The 18,149-nt window shown below is 43.1% G+C and overlaps 2 protein-coding genes across 2 annotated transcripts in view; one reads left to right on the forward strand and one right to left on the reverse strand.

The window, feature by feature from the left end:
- LOC308479120 (uncharacterized protein) overlaps positions 1-4,538 on the forward strand; it is a gene marked incomplete at its 5' end in the record, with an annotated part of 58,094 nt that extends 53,556 nt beyond the window's left edge. Inside the window, one exon of the transcript XR_013987456.1 lies at positions 3,644-4,538. The remainder of the gene's footprint in view (positions 1-3,643) is intronic.
- Positions 1-18,149, reverse strand: part of BEND5 (BEN domain containing 5) — a 728,817-nt gene that overhangs the window by 26,518 nt on the left and 684,150 nt on the right. The window lies entirely within an intron of this gene.

An 18,149-nucleotide genomic window follows, 5' to 3' on the forward strand; every position in this document is an offset into this window, starting at 1 on the left:
ATATAAGTAATGTGAACTGGAAGTAGTTAATTAACAGTGCAGAAACCACTTTAGGTGAAGTAAAGCCACACACTATTGGGTCAGTTAAATTAAGAAGTCATTTCGGCACAGCCAGTATCTTCAGACCACATAATAGCTCATGAATTTTCCACTTTAAAAAATGTTGCTCTTTAGATGCATGTTGAAACAGGGGTTTCACTTTAGTTCAGATGTTCAAATGCATCATTTCCAGTAGTGGATGGCTTGGTGGGGCACCACCAGTCACTCAACCTCTGGTTGGCCATGATACTACTGCTTTCTGAGAGGCAGAGCTAGGAGATGAGGCAGTGGGCAGATTAGCATGGTGCAAATACATGGGCTGGAGAGCTAGATTTGCTCTGCCAGTGTGTTCGCACCACCCTCTACTCCCTCAAACTTCTCAACTGAGCAGAGACATGGGCAATTTGAATTTCCACTGCCTTATTCACATTTCTGATGGACAACTGGAGGTCAGGAGCGAGATCAGCAAGCACTATCCCAGTCCCTGTCCATTCATGCATTGAAAGAACATGTGAAAAGCACATGATACAATTCTACTGATGAAGTTAAGCAGGTCTGGCCTGGCCATGTAAGCTGCATCACTGAGAAACAGCATGGGAACCATATTTAAGCAGCTCCAAGCTCTTTGGGGGAAGAAGCAGAGATACTGTATGAGTTCCCTGAGCTCCTGCTATCTATAGTAAGAGATGAAAGAACTCTTTCAAATCTATGCCTCAGTGCCTCATGCATGTAAGTAGCAGGAGGCAAATATGTATAGAAGCACAAGTTCAGAAGAAACAGTGTTTGTTTGGGAATGTGTTGGGCTAAAGAAATAAGCTTTGATACACAGACTAGAATAGTGACTGCCAACCTTTTTGGGCCCAGGGGCACATTTGAAATGTTGAGAGTATGTTGTGGGCTCCAGTCACAAAATGGCTGCCACAAGGGAGTGTGACTTGAAAGAAAATTGATAATGCTTGTATTCCTATATAAAAAGCCACAAGTGATTGGTTGACCTGAAAAACCAGAGTGCAAATCCCTACACATTCACGAAGATGACTGGCCAATTTTGCATCAGTCACTGTCACACAGTTTAACTTATCTCACAGGATATATTTCAGCTGCCTGAAAGATAAAACAACTGCAACAGCCAGCCCCAAATGTTTACTCTATCTAATTTAATTTCTCCACATTATGTTCCAAGGGATAGCATAACTACAACCTCTATCTGGACTCCTAGACATGCCTACTCAGAAACAAGCCCTGTTTAGTTTAGTGGGTCTTAGTCCCTGGTAATTGGGTAAAGGATTGGAGCCTAAAAGGTATCGTCTCCAATGACTGAAATCCTAGACACACCTTCTTGGGAGTAAGCATCACTAAATACAGTGGGACTTGCTTTTGTATAAACATGCATAGACTCACACTGTGAAGCCATTCCTTCTGGATTGCTGACTCCACACCAAGTAGTGTTGCTGTCTCTTAAGATACATTCTTAATGAAGCCACTTTAATGATTATATATATAACTGAACTTACCCAGCCTGGCTAATGTAGCCACCTACATCCCTGCCCCCCATCCCACTCTGATGTTTATTTGCATTAAGTCCTGTGTTATTTGGATCTTGTTGACTAAGAAAGAGCATCTCAACCTGCTGCAGTGGCCACAACATCGAAAGGATTTGAATATACAGCCATGAATATACAGCAGACATTTTCCACTACAGAGGCAAATAGGTTACTTTCCTCCCCTATATGACACAAAACATATTGCAGCCAGCAAATAAAAGGATGGGAGGAGGAACCCAATCTGCAGAAAGAGGAACCCAGTCTGCATTGGGCTCAAGCTACCAGTTGAACCATATTCCATTTGTTGCTACAGAGATTGAAAGTGGGAGGAGAATTTCACTAGAAAGAAAGAGCTAGCCAAACAAATGGCAGAAAGGGGACAGAAAAGGAAATCAAGTGTTCTGCAGCTCATGTACCCAGAGTGACTCACCTTGGGTAGCTGACTGTGGACTGCTTTGAATGGGTACATGATGCACCTGACACCAAGGGCATAAAGCCCCAAATAGAAATGTCCTTCAGGGCAAGGAAAAGCAAAGAGACAAGACTCAAGGCGGGGGGGGGGCATCCCACTTGCCGCTCCCTCCCCCACTCTAAATCAAAATGCATAAAAGAGCAGGAAGGCAGTCTATGAAGCAAGGGAGGGGAAGGCATCTATAAATGGCTAATACAACACTCCTAAAAATCAACAGGTTTTACTGTCACCTTCTGGGACCCTTAGAAAGCTCACCGATTCTAAGATGAAGCAAGCTGGGCAGGCATCCCCATTGCCTCTTCTCTCTATCCCCCCCCCCATCAAAATGGCCTCGAGGTCTAAAAAAAGAGGAAAGGTATACCCCTCCCTGCTTCTCCACCTTCACCAAAATGCCCTCTGGGGCAATAAAAGGGGGAAAGACAGTCCCCTCACCACTACCCCACAAATAAAAATGCCTTCCTATGCTAGAAAAGTAGGAAGGCCAACCATGAAGGGAGTTAGGGATTCTTCCCTGCTTCTTATCTGTCCCCCAAAGGAGGGGAGCTGTTGACTGCCCAACCAATTGGAATAAATGGGGGTGGATTCTTCCAAGGCCAGGAACTGCTCTGAAGTATGAGGCAATATGAACCTCATAAAGGGTACTTGCACATTTTGCTGCATAACTTTTTTCTAGGAAGTTTTGGGACCCTATCTACGCAGGCATCATGGCACCAGTTTGGCAACCCCTGAACTAAAAGTTCAGTATGCTAGACTGAGATGTAAAGATTGGCCCAAAGTTAACACAAAATTTCAGGCTGAGCAGGAATTTGAATCCTGATAACTTTGGTCTAAGTCCAGCACTTTAGCCGCTATATTACACTGTCTTGGGAAAGGACAGTGCCAAGACAGACTCAAATGCTCAATAATGATGCATATATTTTATCCAAATGCTTGCTAAAAGCAAAGCCTGGGATTAGCTCATGGCGTCGTTCAGATAACAGAATCACAGAATTGTAAAGTTGAAAGGGACCATGAGGGCCATCTGGTCCAATCCCCTGCAATGCAGGAATCTTTTGACCAACATGAGGCTTGAACCCACAAACCTGAGGGTAAGAGTCTTGTGCTGTACTGAGCTATACCTGATAATATTTCTCCATGGGGTTATTAGCAGTGGACCAAAACAGTACAGTGGTACTTCGGGTTAATAACTTAACTCGTTCTGGAGGTCCGTTCTTAACCTGAAACTTCTTAGCCTGAGGTACCACTTTAGCTAATGGGGCCTCCCGCTGCCACCGTGCGATTTCTGTTCTCATCCTGAAGTAAAGTTCTTAACCCAAGGTACTATTTCTGGGTTCTGAGTCTGTAGCCTGAAGCGTCTGTAACCCGAGGTACCACTGTAGTTATTGGAACATGAAGTCTCCCCTAACCCTGGAGGAATAAACCACTGACCCCCCCCCACCCCATCTATGATTTTTCGCTGAGACCAATCCTGTGGAGAAATGAAATCTGAATGTGTGGTTTCCAGTGAAGAGAAATTGAGTCAATCTTGTTTTTCCTTTGACTGTGCTGAACTCCTTCTCCTTCTGCCCTCCTCCCCCTTTTGCTGCAGCTTGCAGGAGGAGCCAAGACGCCATGGGACATAATGTAACATCACAGCCAGAAAGTTGGAGCTCTTTTATGATTTCCTTGCCTGGAACCATTGGAGGAGGAATACCTCCTAGTGGGTTGGGCATGATCAATATTACACCCAGGATTTTCTTTTTTTCATGGGAGAGATTCATATGAAGGTGGCTGACTTTCAGCCACCTCAGACCCCCCCCCCCCAGGGCCTTCTGAAGCAATAACTATTAATACATTACTTGCCATTTGTCTGATGCAATTCCTTGCTCCACATCCATCTTTGGAGAGCTGACTTTCATTAACACTTCAAAAATAATTTAAGGTTTTCGCTGTGAAGGTTAGAAACTTTTCACAGCTCAGAGCTAATAGCTCTGCTGTTTATATGCTATAATGTCTTGATAACCTTTTCAAACCCACAGTGGCCAGCAGCTGGGACCAGCTCTTGCTATTTTTGTTCCCGGAAAGTAGCAGCAGAAATGCTGTGACTTTCTGCCCTTCGAATGGGCATTTCTTCTCTTTAGGCTTTTCTTTCATATTCACGCTAACAGAAAAGACCTCACCTTTTCTCCTGTACTGAAAGGCAACCAAACCTGCCTTTCCCAGGAGAAATGAACTAGTCAAACTGAATCGCAGAAACCCAGCTCCAAATCAAAGCTTTAATTTGGGTGAAGCATTGGGGAAAACAGTGGAGGAGTGGGGGAGAAAAAAATCTCAGGACCTCTCCCTAAAACATAGAAGCACTTTGTATATGTGCACACACACATACATGATCTATGGCAGAGATCTTTCTGATATTTGACAGAGGTGACTGTCAAAGCTTACGTAATGGCACAAGACATGTCCAAGAGGTATCAGCAAGCTTGTGTGTACACCTGGGTTTGCAGAAATAGTATCCAGCATGCATACACATCCACCCATACCCCCACTTGATGTTTGGTTTGCAAAAAGACAATGTATAATTTTTTAAAAAAGAAAATATGAATAGATCTAAGAGAAACAGTAATATTTGCTGTTGGAAATGGGGGGGGGGGGAGAGAGAAATGAGAGTTACTAACAAGAGTGATTCCAAACTGCCACTATTTTCAGGTGGGATTCAATCACATACTGGAAAATTAAGGCTGTGCAATTAAAATGGATATGGGGGGGGGGGGGAGCAAGCTACACACCTCAAAAAATCAGACTTTTTGCGATAAGAAAGGTGATGCACTGGAAAGTGTGGAATATCATTTGCTTGATATAATATCATCTACCCTCCCTGAAAACAAATCAGAATGAATTCTTAGTAAGTAACCAGTGTCATCTAATCTTCCTGGAAACAAATCATGATGAATGATCCATAACCAAGGTGCTTAGAGGAAACACAAAGCTGGAGGGTTGTCCTGATCTCTGGGAGATCTCCCACTTGCCTCTTTGCCTCCCTTTATCTACTTGTAGATTTGTAAATAAAGCAAATATTCCAGAAATTCTGTTAAGTCTCTGTTCCTTCTCTCCCATTTAAACTGCTAAAGTACTTTTTGCCCTTATAGCAACCCAACCAGGTTTTGTAGGCAGCTTAGCTAAATTCCCCAGAGAAAGTGACAAATTTAGTGGAAAGCAGCAATGAGTCAGGGTTACAAAATAAGAATGGCTACAGATCAGGCAGTGGAACAGAAAGGAGATGAAATGGCCGAAGTAGCTAAATTAGGTCAGTGCATATGACTTTCCCGCTGCCGTTTTTAGGTTATGCAAATGACTCGGGGAGACAGAATTTTTAGGCTTCCCAAATTCACTGGCAGGGCTGAGAAAACACAGCCAAAAAGCAACCCACGATTTACAGCTACTCCGGAATTGGGTCAACATACGGCAATGTGAAAATTAAAGTCAACAAATGCAAAGTAATGTTTGTTGCTGTGCGATTCTGGGAGCCCCTGCTAGGCCTAATTTATATAAATGGCTCTGAGAAGCTGACTGAAAACTGGTTAAGTCTGCTGACAACATGGAATTGGGCATCCGAGTGGATGCAGCAGGAGGGGGGGGGAGACCAGAAGAAGAAAGAAAAGCCAGCATAGAAATGTTAGAGTCTCTTTCTCCCAGCCATGTTGCTTGGCTGATGCTCAGCAAATGAGGCTTAATGTTGACAAATGCAAAAGCAATGCTTTTTATTTCTTAACAAAAGCAGATGACAGAATAGGACTTTCCTGGGATCTCAGCAGGAGTAAGTTTGCAACATCCAGAGCAGATAAAGGGGGAAGGAGGGGAAGAGGCTCTTTCTTCACATAGCACAACCAAGAGATGCATTTTCACATAAGGAATAAGAAAGCAGAACTGCAGAAATAACTTTCACCTGCCCAACTTTTCTTCTAAGCAAAAAGGAATGAATTGGAAAATATATTTGCAAATAGATGTATTTGAATAGTAAAAACTCCATTACTATCCTGCTCAGAACTGCCCCCTCCTGTAAACAGGCAAAATACCTATACCTCCCCCAGACAAATGCTACCCAAATTTTAAAAAGCAGAGAGCACCCCCAAACAAGCAACAATAAAAAGCCCATAAGCCTCAACTAAAAAGGGGGGGGGAGGAAGTGACAGGATGCCTTGGTGGGTGTCAAGGAGAATGTCTGAGGGTGTTACGGTGCCCATGGGTTCCACGCTGGGGACCCCTAAATGAAATGGCACGAATAGCCAGAGATTAGCTGGAGACCGGGTTGAGGGGTTTTCATTCCCACCATGATGATTGCTGATGGATGGATAGCCTTTGTGCTTAATTTATGCTTCTGAGTTCATTTAGCATGTATCTACATGGCTTAGAGGTGGGAAAAGGAAAGTATAACCTACAGGTCTGCCAGTTAATTGGGTCTCCTTAGCTGGGCCATGTTTAGGAGTCATTTCCCCTAAACTCCGATGCTTTTCATATTCCAGACATTCCAGAGTGGTCTTTCCCATTCAAAATGTAAAACAAGAAACACTGCTGTTAGGCTGAGTGAGAGAGCCATGTCAGACATCTGATTTCAGGTGTCATGAAAGGGCAATAAATGGTTTGCTATTTAATTTGTTTCTATTTTACTTTTACTACCAGGGAGGGAGGGAGGTACTTGTGGGATTTTCTGACTCAGGTACTAAATAACTTGGCTGGCCTTGCTTATTACACACTTTGGCTTTCATTCATTCATTGGTTTGTCTATATTCCACTTTTTGGCTCAAAGGTCCCCCAAGCAGTGAACAGATTAATACAAAAGCAAATATAATACAAAATAGCAAACATCAGGTGCCCCATCATCCACACTTTGTGCACTAGTGAGCTGCATTCATGCTCTCACCACAAAGGCAGTTCCCCAGCATCTACCTCTCACTTAGAAGTCAGGTTGACTCACCCCTCCATCTTTGACGTAGGAGCAAGCCCATTCACAAACAATTGCCAATGGGGAGTTTCCTCGCTCTCATCCTAACCCAAAGAACCAACTCAAAGAGTAACCTTCACCGTTAGCATCAGCTCCCCCTTTAGTGCTGACTCAATCAGCCCATAGACACCTCCAATTAAACAGACTTCTCCTTAGAAATAGGTAAGGTGTGGCCAAGTTCTCACTTTTGCTCTCCACAGGTGAGGCTAGATGGCTCCACCTTCTGGCTCCTCAAAAGGCTGCTGTTCTCCACAGGTGCAGAAGCAGATGCAGTAAAGAAGAGTTGGGGAAGCTAAAGTTGGCATTCGCCTTCCTATTATTGTTACCTGCTGTCTCCATTTGTTTGTGTGAATGGAGAGGACAGGGGCACCATCTGCTTCTGCTCTAAACGGTGAATGCCTTGGGCTGGCCCTGCTTCCTAGCCATTGGGTCCATTAGGAAACACCTGTCAAACATTCGGCACATTAGCAAGCAATGTCAAGCAAAAAAGGGTTTGACCAGACAGCATCCATAACAGCATGGTATAGAAAAGGATTGGGAATGTTTTTCAGCTCAAGACCTGCTTTTCTTTCTGAGGAACCTTCCAGAAGCTAAATGCCAGGGGTGGGTAGAGCCAAAGGCAAAGGTGGGCAGAGGAATGAATATGAATTTTACCTGTGTTCTGTGGGCTAGTTTCTACACACAAACACACACAGCCACACCCTCTCCATCCATTCAGGAAAGCATAAAGACTCAAGAAGAATGAAAAGCAAGGTTGGGAAGGGGTGTGTGTCCTGGGAGTACAAAGGGCCGGATAGAGAAGCCCTGCAGGCCTGCGGTTCTTCATCCCGGGTCTAGGTTAATGATACAGACATTGGGAAGCACAACGCACACCAGAATTACCATAGAAGCCACAAGGAATAGTTGCAACTACAATAGGAGAAAAAGCAATGTCTAAACTGAGTAAAAAAGGAGGACATTGAGGATAAAATGCAAGGTCCTACCTTGACCACCAACTTTATAGCACAATTAAAGGGTGTCTCCATTTAAAACAACATTCGTTCTATAAGTTCCAGTGAAGCAAAAAGCGTCTGTTGACACCAGCATTAGAGTGACTAAATGAATAAAAAGTCCTAAGCCACTGTAAAGAAGACCTGTGAAAGGAAAGGTAATATAAAGGGCTAGACACAGATGTACTGTATCAAATAAAATCCCAGTGCGTGACCCCTTTAAAAACAAATCAACTCAAGCTTTCAGACCTTCTCTGTGCATTAAACCACTTGAAGCACAAGTCAAATAGTACAGAGATCTCTGCAAGACCACTGTTAACTCAGTGTTGAATCCGAATTCACACCCCCAGTAATCCTACTAGTCCAAGGGCAGGTGGCCATTGGCAGATTTCAAGAGACTTAACACCTTGCTAAAGAAAGCAACAATGGAAAGTACACCTAGAGAGCAGGTCATAAATTGCTAACCTAGAGAGCAGGTGGTAAATAGCACAAGTGGTTTCTGTGCTAGCATAGGGGGGGGGGGGAAACTATCTTCAGTTTTATCCAAATTATACAATGAAAGTTTAAGGTATTTAAAATCAGGGATGTATGAAACCTACCCGTTTAGTTCTATGGATATATCCACCTTGTGGAACAGTGATATTGCATGCCCAGGGTGATTATGTTCATTAGAGTTATATGTCATACCATTGCTGCAAAGGTCATTTGCATTCTCGTTTAACTACTCTGTAATCAGAACATATTCTTCCCCATCATGCCTCATTCCATGCAATTGGTTTAACTGTCAATACTTTGGACAAGTCATCACTGCTTTTGCGTATTTGAATCAGCAATAACTGCTTGGAAACTTATTACAGGAACACCCTGTTTTATTGTATTTCACCTACATTACTGCTTAGGAGGAGGTTGCGGGTGCAGCTGCAGGCAGCCCAGCTGCTTCCAGGAGAAGGAAGCCCCCTGCTCCTGCCGTCCCGCTTCTTGCCACAGGAGTGGAGCTGGCTAGGGTTGGAGGTGGGTTTTCCCTTCCCATTCCTGCAGCTAGCGGGTCATGGCTTAATAAGCAACTCTATAGTGTCAACATAACTTCTAAATGCACTGGGAAACCATTGTAACTCACTTTAGTACAATATTCACTTTATTGTGCTGGTCTGGAACTGAACCTGTAATATCTATGAGTCTATTTAATCCTCTGTTTATTCCTCTCACACATCTACAACTACAAATATGAAAATTTCACTTTGCGAGGAAATCTCATGGCGGTTATTTTCAGCACCCGTTAACTATAACTAATAAGAAGGTATTTAGGAAATTGTTGCCTGATTATTAAAGTTTGATTGCTACTGATAGTGGTCCCCTCTGGTGGAGAAGTTCATAGGAAATTTATTACAGAGAGAGAGAGAGAAGACTGACAGTCACATTGAAAGTCACCTCTTAAATCATTACAATATTAACTGTATAGATCGTATTTAACTTTTGGGACCAAATTCATGACACACACAAGATCAAAATCATGACAAGATTCAAGCAAACACTCGTGCTTCTAGATTTGCTCATGTTCCTATACATACATACAACTCACAAACCTGTATCTTATCCATGTTGTCACAGAAGCTACTCAAACTTGCATTGCCCAAACCATAAGTGTAAACATTTCCTGTTCCAAAGCTAAAAAGAAGCAGAGCAAGTGCCTTATATCGGGTGAAGATGGGCAGGGAAAAGTTACTATAGGAAAAAGCTCAAATGCATATCACTGGATTTTGGAGCAGCACTAGAGTTCAGAGACAGCGAGATTATGGGAATGAGCAAGATAGAGGCAGGAGGAAGACATTAATAATTACCTGTCCCAAGGAAGGGAGAGTAAAGAGTTTTATTGCTTTCAGAGTTTTACTGTGACCTGCGGGTGCAAGGTCAGGGCTGGGTCTCAGACTCTCAACAAAAACTAAGCACAAATTATTTGAGGCTAATCCGCCTGGACATCATTAACAGCAAGCTTGTGAGCTTTCAGTAAACGAGCAGAAAAACATTTTCTAGTCTCAAGTGTTGATGGGGTGGCTCAGGGTAGGCTATGTTTCATAAATTCCCACTGAGATAAATCCTCTCCCTACCCTAGGTTCCATGAAAAGGCTTCCTTTCAGGGTAACACTGGCTTGTGCTTCCTGCAAGGGTCTTGACTAATGTAAGAGGAGGAAATGGGCATGGCTAAGAAGAAGGGAAGCAGAAAGGAGGCAAGATTTGTGATCCAGGTAAGCTGAAGAAGTAGTCTGACTCCCAATGGCATCCATGGTGTCAGAGAGTTGGAACAGGATGTTGTGGAAGAGCATCCTGGAGGATTTCAAAAAGCTGAATGAATAGGAGAGAGGCATGGGACAGCTTCAGTGGAGAAAGATTGGTCATAGTGGAGAATGAGAAGTGTCCAGTTAGTTGTAAGAAAGAAACTTCTTGATGGGCATGAGCTGTAACACAAAGAGTGATCTCATTAAGGACAGGGCTGGAAGGAAGGGGCATTGAATGCCAAGGATATAGCTGTCAATAAACATCACAATACAATTTTCCTGCCAGAGAGAGGCAGGGAGGTCATGAGAGAGCTCTGGTTAATCAAAGCTCACAGCCAGGTGACTGAGATGTCCCTCATTGGGAAAGGTGGGGATGTTTCCAAAGGAATATAATCCAATTAGTGGGAGAAGATGCTTGCTGGAGGATGCCCTATTGTTACTTTCCTAGAGTTAATTGATAATTGAATAAGAGTTTAGTGGCAAAAGTTCCAGGAACTAATTAGGCTTGAGCATATGTCTTTCAGACCCTTGCACAGTTCAATCTCAAGTACTGTTGTTGTTGGGGACTTTCTTTAGCTTACTGCTAAACTGGGATGTGCTTAAATTTGAACAACAATCACTTTCTCTGATTCACCACAATGGCACCAGGTGCGCTGCTCAGAGCAAAGCTAAAATGCACACACAGTCTCCGGGTAAGTGCAGAGTTTCAGTTTAACTGAGTTCTTGGCAACACTAGATAACAAAAGATAGAACCACCTTCGCTCTCAACAATTTGGAAGCTCAAAATGCAGTGGTTGACAATTAGCAACATCTTGATGAAAGTCTGTATTTCTGGTTCTGACCAGCAACCAAACTTTTGGTGGTTCAAAATGCCTGGATTCCTACTGCCCCTTAACTCTGGGGCACAGATGCAGCTTCTCATTAATATGAGGTAGTGTAGCAGACTAGCAATTGTGGAGGACATGATGAAGGCTGGACCACTACTGTGGGTGAGGCAGAGGATACCAGATGAAGCCAAAGGCTGTTCAGGGCTGAGCTTCCTGATTCATTTGAGTCATTGTGCTTAACAAACACTGTGATAATTTCCTAGTGCACTACAGGAAAGAAAGACAGATTGATAGTTACTTCTCCTTTTCTGGTCTAAGAGTAAGCAGTAGAACATTGTGCCCTTGAAATCTGCAGAAGAGAGTGTTGGTTTCACTGTTGCAGCTGGGTGACAGAAGACTGCATATTGGCAATGAAATGTTCAAAGAGGTATGAGCTGAAATCAGCTAAAACAAGGAAAGGTTCACCAATGCAAGTGAGGCGGCAACCAGCTCTGTCAGAAATGCATAAACATAATGCTGAGGCAGGCCACATATTGACCTGGAAGATTGATTTCACGGCCTCCTAGAAGGAACATTAACTGTCTATGGCTGGAGTCAGAAGGTGTACTTCGCTCTGGGCTTTCACTGCTCTTTAGATCTGGAGTCTTTGCATCAAAGGTCATCAAGATCAGGCAGTATATGATCCAAGTTAGGGGCCTGTCAGAAGAAAATCTCAGAAACAAATCACCCTGTAGCAGCAGCATTAGTTCCAGGTAGTTTAATGGGCCCGGGGTGCTTTGAAACAAGAGCTGCTCTTTATGTTTTAGGGAGATATGATGGAATGCCACCTAAGAATAAGAGTTTTCTGGAAGCCCTGGTTACAGGCCTCTGATTACTTGTGCTATAGATTAACAGGAAAAATACTAACAGAATATTAGGGATCAGGTTCATTATATTCTTTAAACACAGTGAAACACAGTAGTACGTCTTGGGGCTTTTTATGTTAAATCTGTACATTAGCCCTTGCCCATTTCACACATGCTTGTGGCTGCATCTGATATACTTCATACAGGCTAGAGATGCATGCCCTTGTAAATGTCAAGGTCAAACACAAATATCTTGCATAGCACTTCCCCTGCAGTTCCCATGGACTCCCCAGAGGCCCTGATGGACCCAGTTCCATATTAAGAGGAAATCAAAGCAAAACTTCTCTCACGTGACAAACCCACTGTACTACATCCCAACAAATAAGCATGCATGCCCTGATGCCATTCACACACTTCTGTGATGGGAAGTGGTAATACGTTAAACACTTTGCGGTATGGAGCTAGAAACAACACCTGTTAGAAAAAAGGTAATTCCAGAAAGAAACGAGTACCAGAATGAGGAGGGAAGAGGATGCACAAATCTCTTTTGCAGGTTGCAATAAGGACGAGCAGGGATTTTGCTTACATTCTGACCCCACCTGCGTAGCACTGACACACAGATCCTTAGTTTCTTATAAACATGCCACATAAATCCACGTGGCTCTTAAGAAACAAACACCGCATCCATATAAAATACAATCCAGATTCCATCAGGGGCTGTTCTGTATTTGTGTCTCTCCCCCCCCCCCCAGCAGTTTCCAAAGTGTAGAAGAGTTTGCAAATTGTATCATGCTGTTCCTGTTAATGCAGCTCAGGCTGTTGAGGGTCCTCATCCCCAGTCAGAGCAGGAGTCAAGTAGATTTGCTAGGAAACTGTTCTGGCTTCTGCAATGTTTTCCCTCCTCCTCTAGCTCATTTTCTATTGACACCTCTAGCCTGGTTTTCTGGTTTCTGGCAGGGTTAACTGGCAGACCCAGCAGGGGGAAAAGGAACGTCTCTGCCCCCTAACCGATTTCCTTTTATCACCGCTTGCTGTCCAGTTTGCAATGAACAGTTGGCTCCTGAAAGGGTTACACTGCCAGCTCAACATGCAGGCGATTTATTACAATTCCACGATGAGGCCTAGTTTATACCACACAGACGCAAAAGTGTGACCTGCAGCTGTAGAAAAGTTGTTGCCCCCGTGAAAGGGCACAGGTAATTCATTGAAGCGACACTATTTAGACTCTCGCCGAGCCGAGCAAGATGGTCTAGAGATCTCAGCAGATCAGGACATCTTGATCTCGTCAGCCCAGATAAGGCAACCATAAATCAAAACAGCCCTAGGGATTGTTCTCAGTTTCACCAACAGGGACCACTTTGTTCCCTGCAGTGGGTTGAGGTGGGGGGGGGGGTTGTTTTTAACAGGCCAAATGACTAGATCATGTCAAGAAATACAACTGGCCATTAAGTGAGTTGGTATGAGGAAGCCTCAGCTCACTGCCGATATCTATGAAGTTGTAATTCTTAAACTGCTTCAGAACAGAACATAAAAGCATAAAAGTGATTGCATTAAACAGAAGCTGGGACTTTCAGGAAACAGTTTAAGATGGACAAAGCACTGTGCAGCTCAAGATGGAAACCTGGTGTCTGTTAACTTCATTATTCAGCATGACACACACACCCCTCCTTTAAACCTATTCAATATGATTGCATTTGCCCCCAGGAGCACATAACCATTTACCCTCCTACTCAATGAAGAAATCTAAAATAACTCAGTTTGAAAATGATGATGGGACCACTTTTTTCTGAAAAGGACATCTATTTGCTTAAATTTAGCAGGATACTTTTAAGAGAATGTCAGAAAGAAGTTTTGCCAATTTTTGATGGAAGGGAAGGGGAAGAAACCTTTATTTTGGCAGAAGGTGTTGTGCGACCTTCTGTCTCAACAGGCTCAGATCAACCTCCAAGCCTATAGGAATATGTGTCATTATAAATTTATTTTAAACAATTTACATCCCATCTTCTTTCCATGCGAGAAGCAGAGGCAGCAAGATTTCACACCATACCCTGGAACCACAACTGGGGAATGACCCTGCTAATCCACTAGTTACAGCATACATGGATATCAATTTAGACATCATTTGAGGCGGGTGGGCAACTGCACCAGCAATGATAAAGGTCTGTCCCCACAGGGTACAAATGTGTTATGTATGAACCCCAACCCAATTTTCTTCATCAAAATTTTAATATAGATTTAACATGTGCCAGGCACTAGTGATTGGCTCCATGGGGTTCCAAGAGCAGACTATCTGAAAAGTAGCCTACTGCTTGCTCACATTCCCCTGTTACCTTCTTTGGCTGGAGCTTACCATGCACTGCTTTATATCAGTATTTACTCAGCCCTTTTTATGGAACACATACTGTTTTAGATATAAGTGGTGCTATTACAGGCTCACAAAAGCAACATGCGCTCAGCATTCTTAAAACATTGGCCTGAGCTCTGGTTTTTGGTGGGTTTTTAAAAATATCATTATTGCTACATTTCTACAGCATTCTCTGGCTTTACTCTTTCGAGAAACAACACATCTAAACTGTGTGGCTGCTTTTGGTTTCCTGACGCTGGGTGGCTGCATTTTGTTTCTATTCATTTTTAATTTACAAGCAGGTGTTTGAAAGGAGCCATCCCAGTAAGAGGCCCATTGATTTATGTTCTATTCCAGTAAGTTTCCTTTATTAAAAATGGCACCAGCAGGAGTAGCTTCTAAAAATGAAGGTCTCCTATTGGTTTGACAATATGCTTGCATAGTTCACCTGCTCACATCTCACCCAACTGATTTTTTTTTTTTATTCACACCTTATGTATGCATTGTGAGGATACAGGGTATGTAAGCAACTCAGCTCTGGTTCATACATTTGCATGAAATAGTGGGGCATAGGGTCCCTCTTTGCAAATAACCTCCCATCTGAGCCAGACCCTATGGGGGAATGCCTGGAAGATACAGAGGCCTGCTTCACTTGATTCTTTCGGGGAAGGCGGTCTGTGAACTGGACCGCCATGAGACTGAGCTCACACAGGCAAGAGTTTTCTACGTGGAAGAAGGGAGGGGTTTGTGTCCTGTTTTGCCAGTGCTTCTGCGGTACGGATGCTGACTGCCAAAGGGCTGTTTAACACTTTGCACAGCCAACATGATTTCAGCATGTCTATCACAATGAATACCATACCAAATGAAAGGGAGACTCATCCCGGTGAATGCGCTGAAAGCAAAATGGGTATGTAACAGTTGAGGTGCGGCCCTAAGCAGAAAAGACTAAACAAGAGGTGAAGGCGGGGTGGTTGAAATGAATTTGCCCATTAACCTGCAGCAGGGCAGTAGCGGGGGGGGGGGGGTGTCTACTTTTCCACTGAACTGTTATTGAGAAATGAAATGACATGATTTTAATCATGCTGATCTCGTGTTGTACTCTGGCTAATTAACATTGCCCCACTGGTAGAAAAGCAACCACAACAGACAGCAGAACCAATCCCAGGTGAATTAGTCTATTTAACTGTAGCAGTTCTTTGTTGGCCTATCAGCTCTGTGAAAGAATACTGTATCACCTTTCCCTCTACTACAGTGTAAAGACCATAGCCAAGAATAAGCATTCCCTCAGTGCCTGTCTTAGGTTTCTTTTGCACCCTATTTTCAAAGCAGTTGGCAAAATATCCTATTTTATTTAACCATTGAACCTTGTTAGACTGAGGGACAAATGTCTTGCCTAAGAATGACTTGGAGGGGTCGGTTCTTCAGTATTCCATGCTCAACTATTTTATGCTCTACAATGTTGCTTTTTTATTTCTTTCTTTTTCTGTTCTGCAGTGTTTCAGAAATGCCCCTGCAACACAATCATCTATCGACATAGCTCCCGGCACCTAATGATTGTGAGACCCACCACTGGCACCTCAGTTACACTTCCACACAAAATCCTAAGCAACTCCTGCAATGTTAGAAGGAGGCCCAAAGAACACCTATGGATGAATAGATGACATCAGTGAACATTTTGGAGTGATTTACAACAGCTTTGGTATCAAACAAATGTGGTGCCTGGAAACTATCCTAAAGGGACGCCAAGAGAGCTTTTGAGCCGGTTTTAAAACTCTGTTGATTGCTGTTTTGACAATAAATAATCCCAGAAGGGAGTTACTGAACAGATTGCAGCACTGGAGGATTTTGAAACAGAGAATACAAAAAAAGGGCGGACCATGTCTCCAAGGACTGACAGACAGTATGTCCATTACATGTGTGCTGCACTGGGTGATGACGAACATATATTCCCTATAGGATACAAGGAAACATATATCCATGCTGCATAAAGACTCAAGGCCTGTTTACAGCATTAAGATTTAGAGGTTGCCATGCCCAGGTTTCATCCCAGGACTGTTAATCTTTGATGATGATTTTCCAGTTAAAATCCCTAGACCAGTCACAGATTCTAGTATTTCTCTGTGAAATCTCTAGTCTGATGGGAACTCTGTCAGCAACTCCACACCAGAATGTTGTTGGTTCAGATCCACCTCTTCCCTTGCTCCCCACTCCTCCAAGGTTGTGACTTAGTGCTGGTGGCTTGTTTCCATATGCTACACCTGCTCACAAGCCACAGGCAGATGAAAGAGAAGTTAAGACTCCCTGATCTCATCGTGGACTTGTTCAAATGTAAACAAGTCTGAGTGGCAAACAGGTCATTTGTAAACATGATCCTATTATACCAATCGAAAGAATGTTCCTGGAATGTGAACTAATGCAATATACAACAATATTGTTGGGAACCACGCTTCCCAACTATACAAGGCGGAGAGACATTTGGTATGGTATACCCTAAAACAGACTCTAATAGGAACCTGGCTGCAATGCAAAAGCTGAGGACAAAAACACCTGCCTGAGTTGAGTCACCGTCCAGTTTTCCCTCAACATGCTGATTGGGAAGCAACAGCAAGTTTTTTTAATTTTTATTTTGATGTGACAAGAGCTAGGCTGGCTTTGGAGTTGATTAACATCATCTGTTGCTGCCTATGCACTTGTCCCTGCACCCTCATATGTACAGGTGGTGGTTCATGATACACATTTATAAACAAATGGGTTGTTGTTGTTTTTTAAAAAATACCCTATAACCCTTGTACCTCACACCCCATAGGTACCCCGTAGGCAGAAACACACCCCGTAAAGATTGTTCCTGAACTTCCCACTATAATGAGATGATAACACTGAAAGAAATATTGCATCAGGTTTGCAGAACAACTTCATAGTATGAAGTTATCTTTTAAGAATGCCCTTCTTCAATAGAACAAAAACCCAAATATAAACCAAGCTTTGCCTCCTATAACAACAACAAAGTAAATGTCCACATCAACTGATCCCTAACTTGACTCACAAACTTCAGCTACAATCAATGGCAGCGTGAAACGTTCCATAAATATTGTGAGAATGCGAAAACACCTGCAACAGCAAGCAATTAACTCCTTCCTTTTATTAAAGCCTCGTTTAAATCCAGCTACATACTTCCACAGTGACTGCTAACCTTGAATTCACATTGGCAAGTGTGTCCGCAACTGGCTTTCTGTGTGGATCACTTTTGAGAACGTTTAAGACAAATGTCTGCCTGTTCTTCAGTCACCTCTTTCCTAACCAATAAGCCGTGAAGCTACTGAAATCAATGGCAAAATTACTCTTGATGTTAACGGGGGATGGTTTGGCATAGCACACTGCAGTAAAGGGATGAATTGAGGCTGATGCACATACTAGGCTGATCCTGGCATGGTCTGGCAGGCTAGTGCTCCAGTTTATGCCTGATGAGGATATAACCCAAAGAGAAGAATGGAGCAGAGACAAATGTCTTTCATCTATTTACAGCAGCATCTGTAACCCTAAATATGATTATTTGCTATCTTCTGTATGTAAGAAAAGGATGAATCTCAACCTACTATAGCTACAATGTGGATAATTTCTTTCCCCCAGCTATTACAGAAATGCTTGAATCACCATGATGATAACTACTGGCCACCATCGCTGTCTGCCAAGTGAAACTGAAGCTATAAAGATTTTAAAAGCAGGGGCAGTGGCTTGACTTTATTTCACAGCAACAAAGAAAACATCCAAAGATTTCTCCTGTAAGGACATTTGGAGGAAGGAGGAAAATCTCATTTGTGCCACAAGAGGGCACTTTAAC

Source organism: Podarcis pityusensis (genome assembly GCF_964106645.2).
Source record: "Podarcis pityusensis genome assembly, chromosome: 6".
Taxonomy (NCBI): domain Eukaryota; kingdom Metazoa; phylum Chordata; class Lepidosauria; order Squamata; family Lacertidae; genus Podarcis; species Podarcis pityusensis.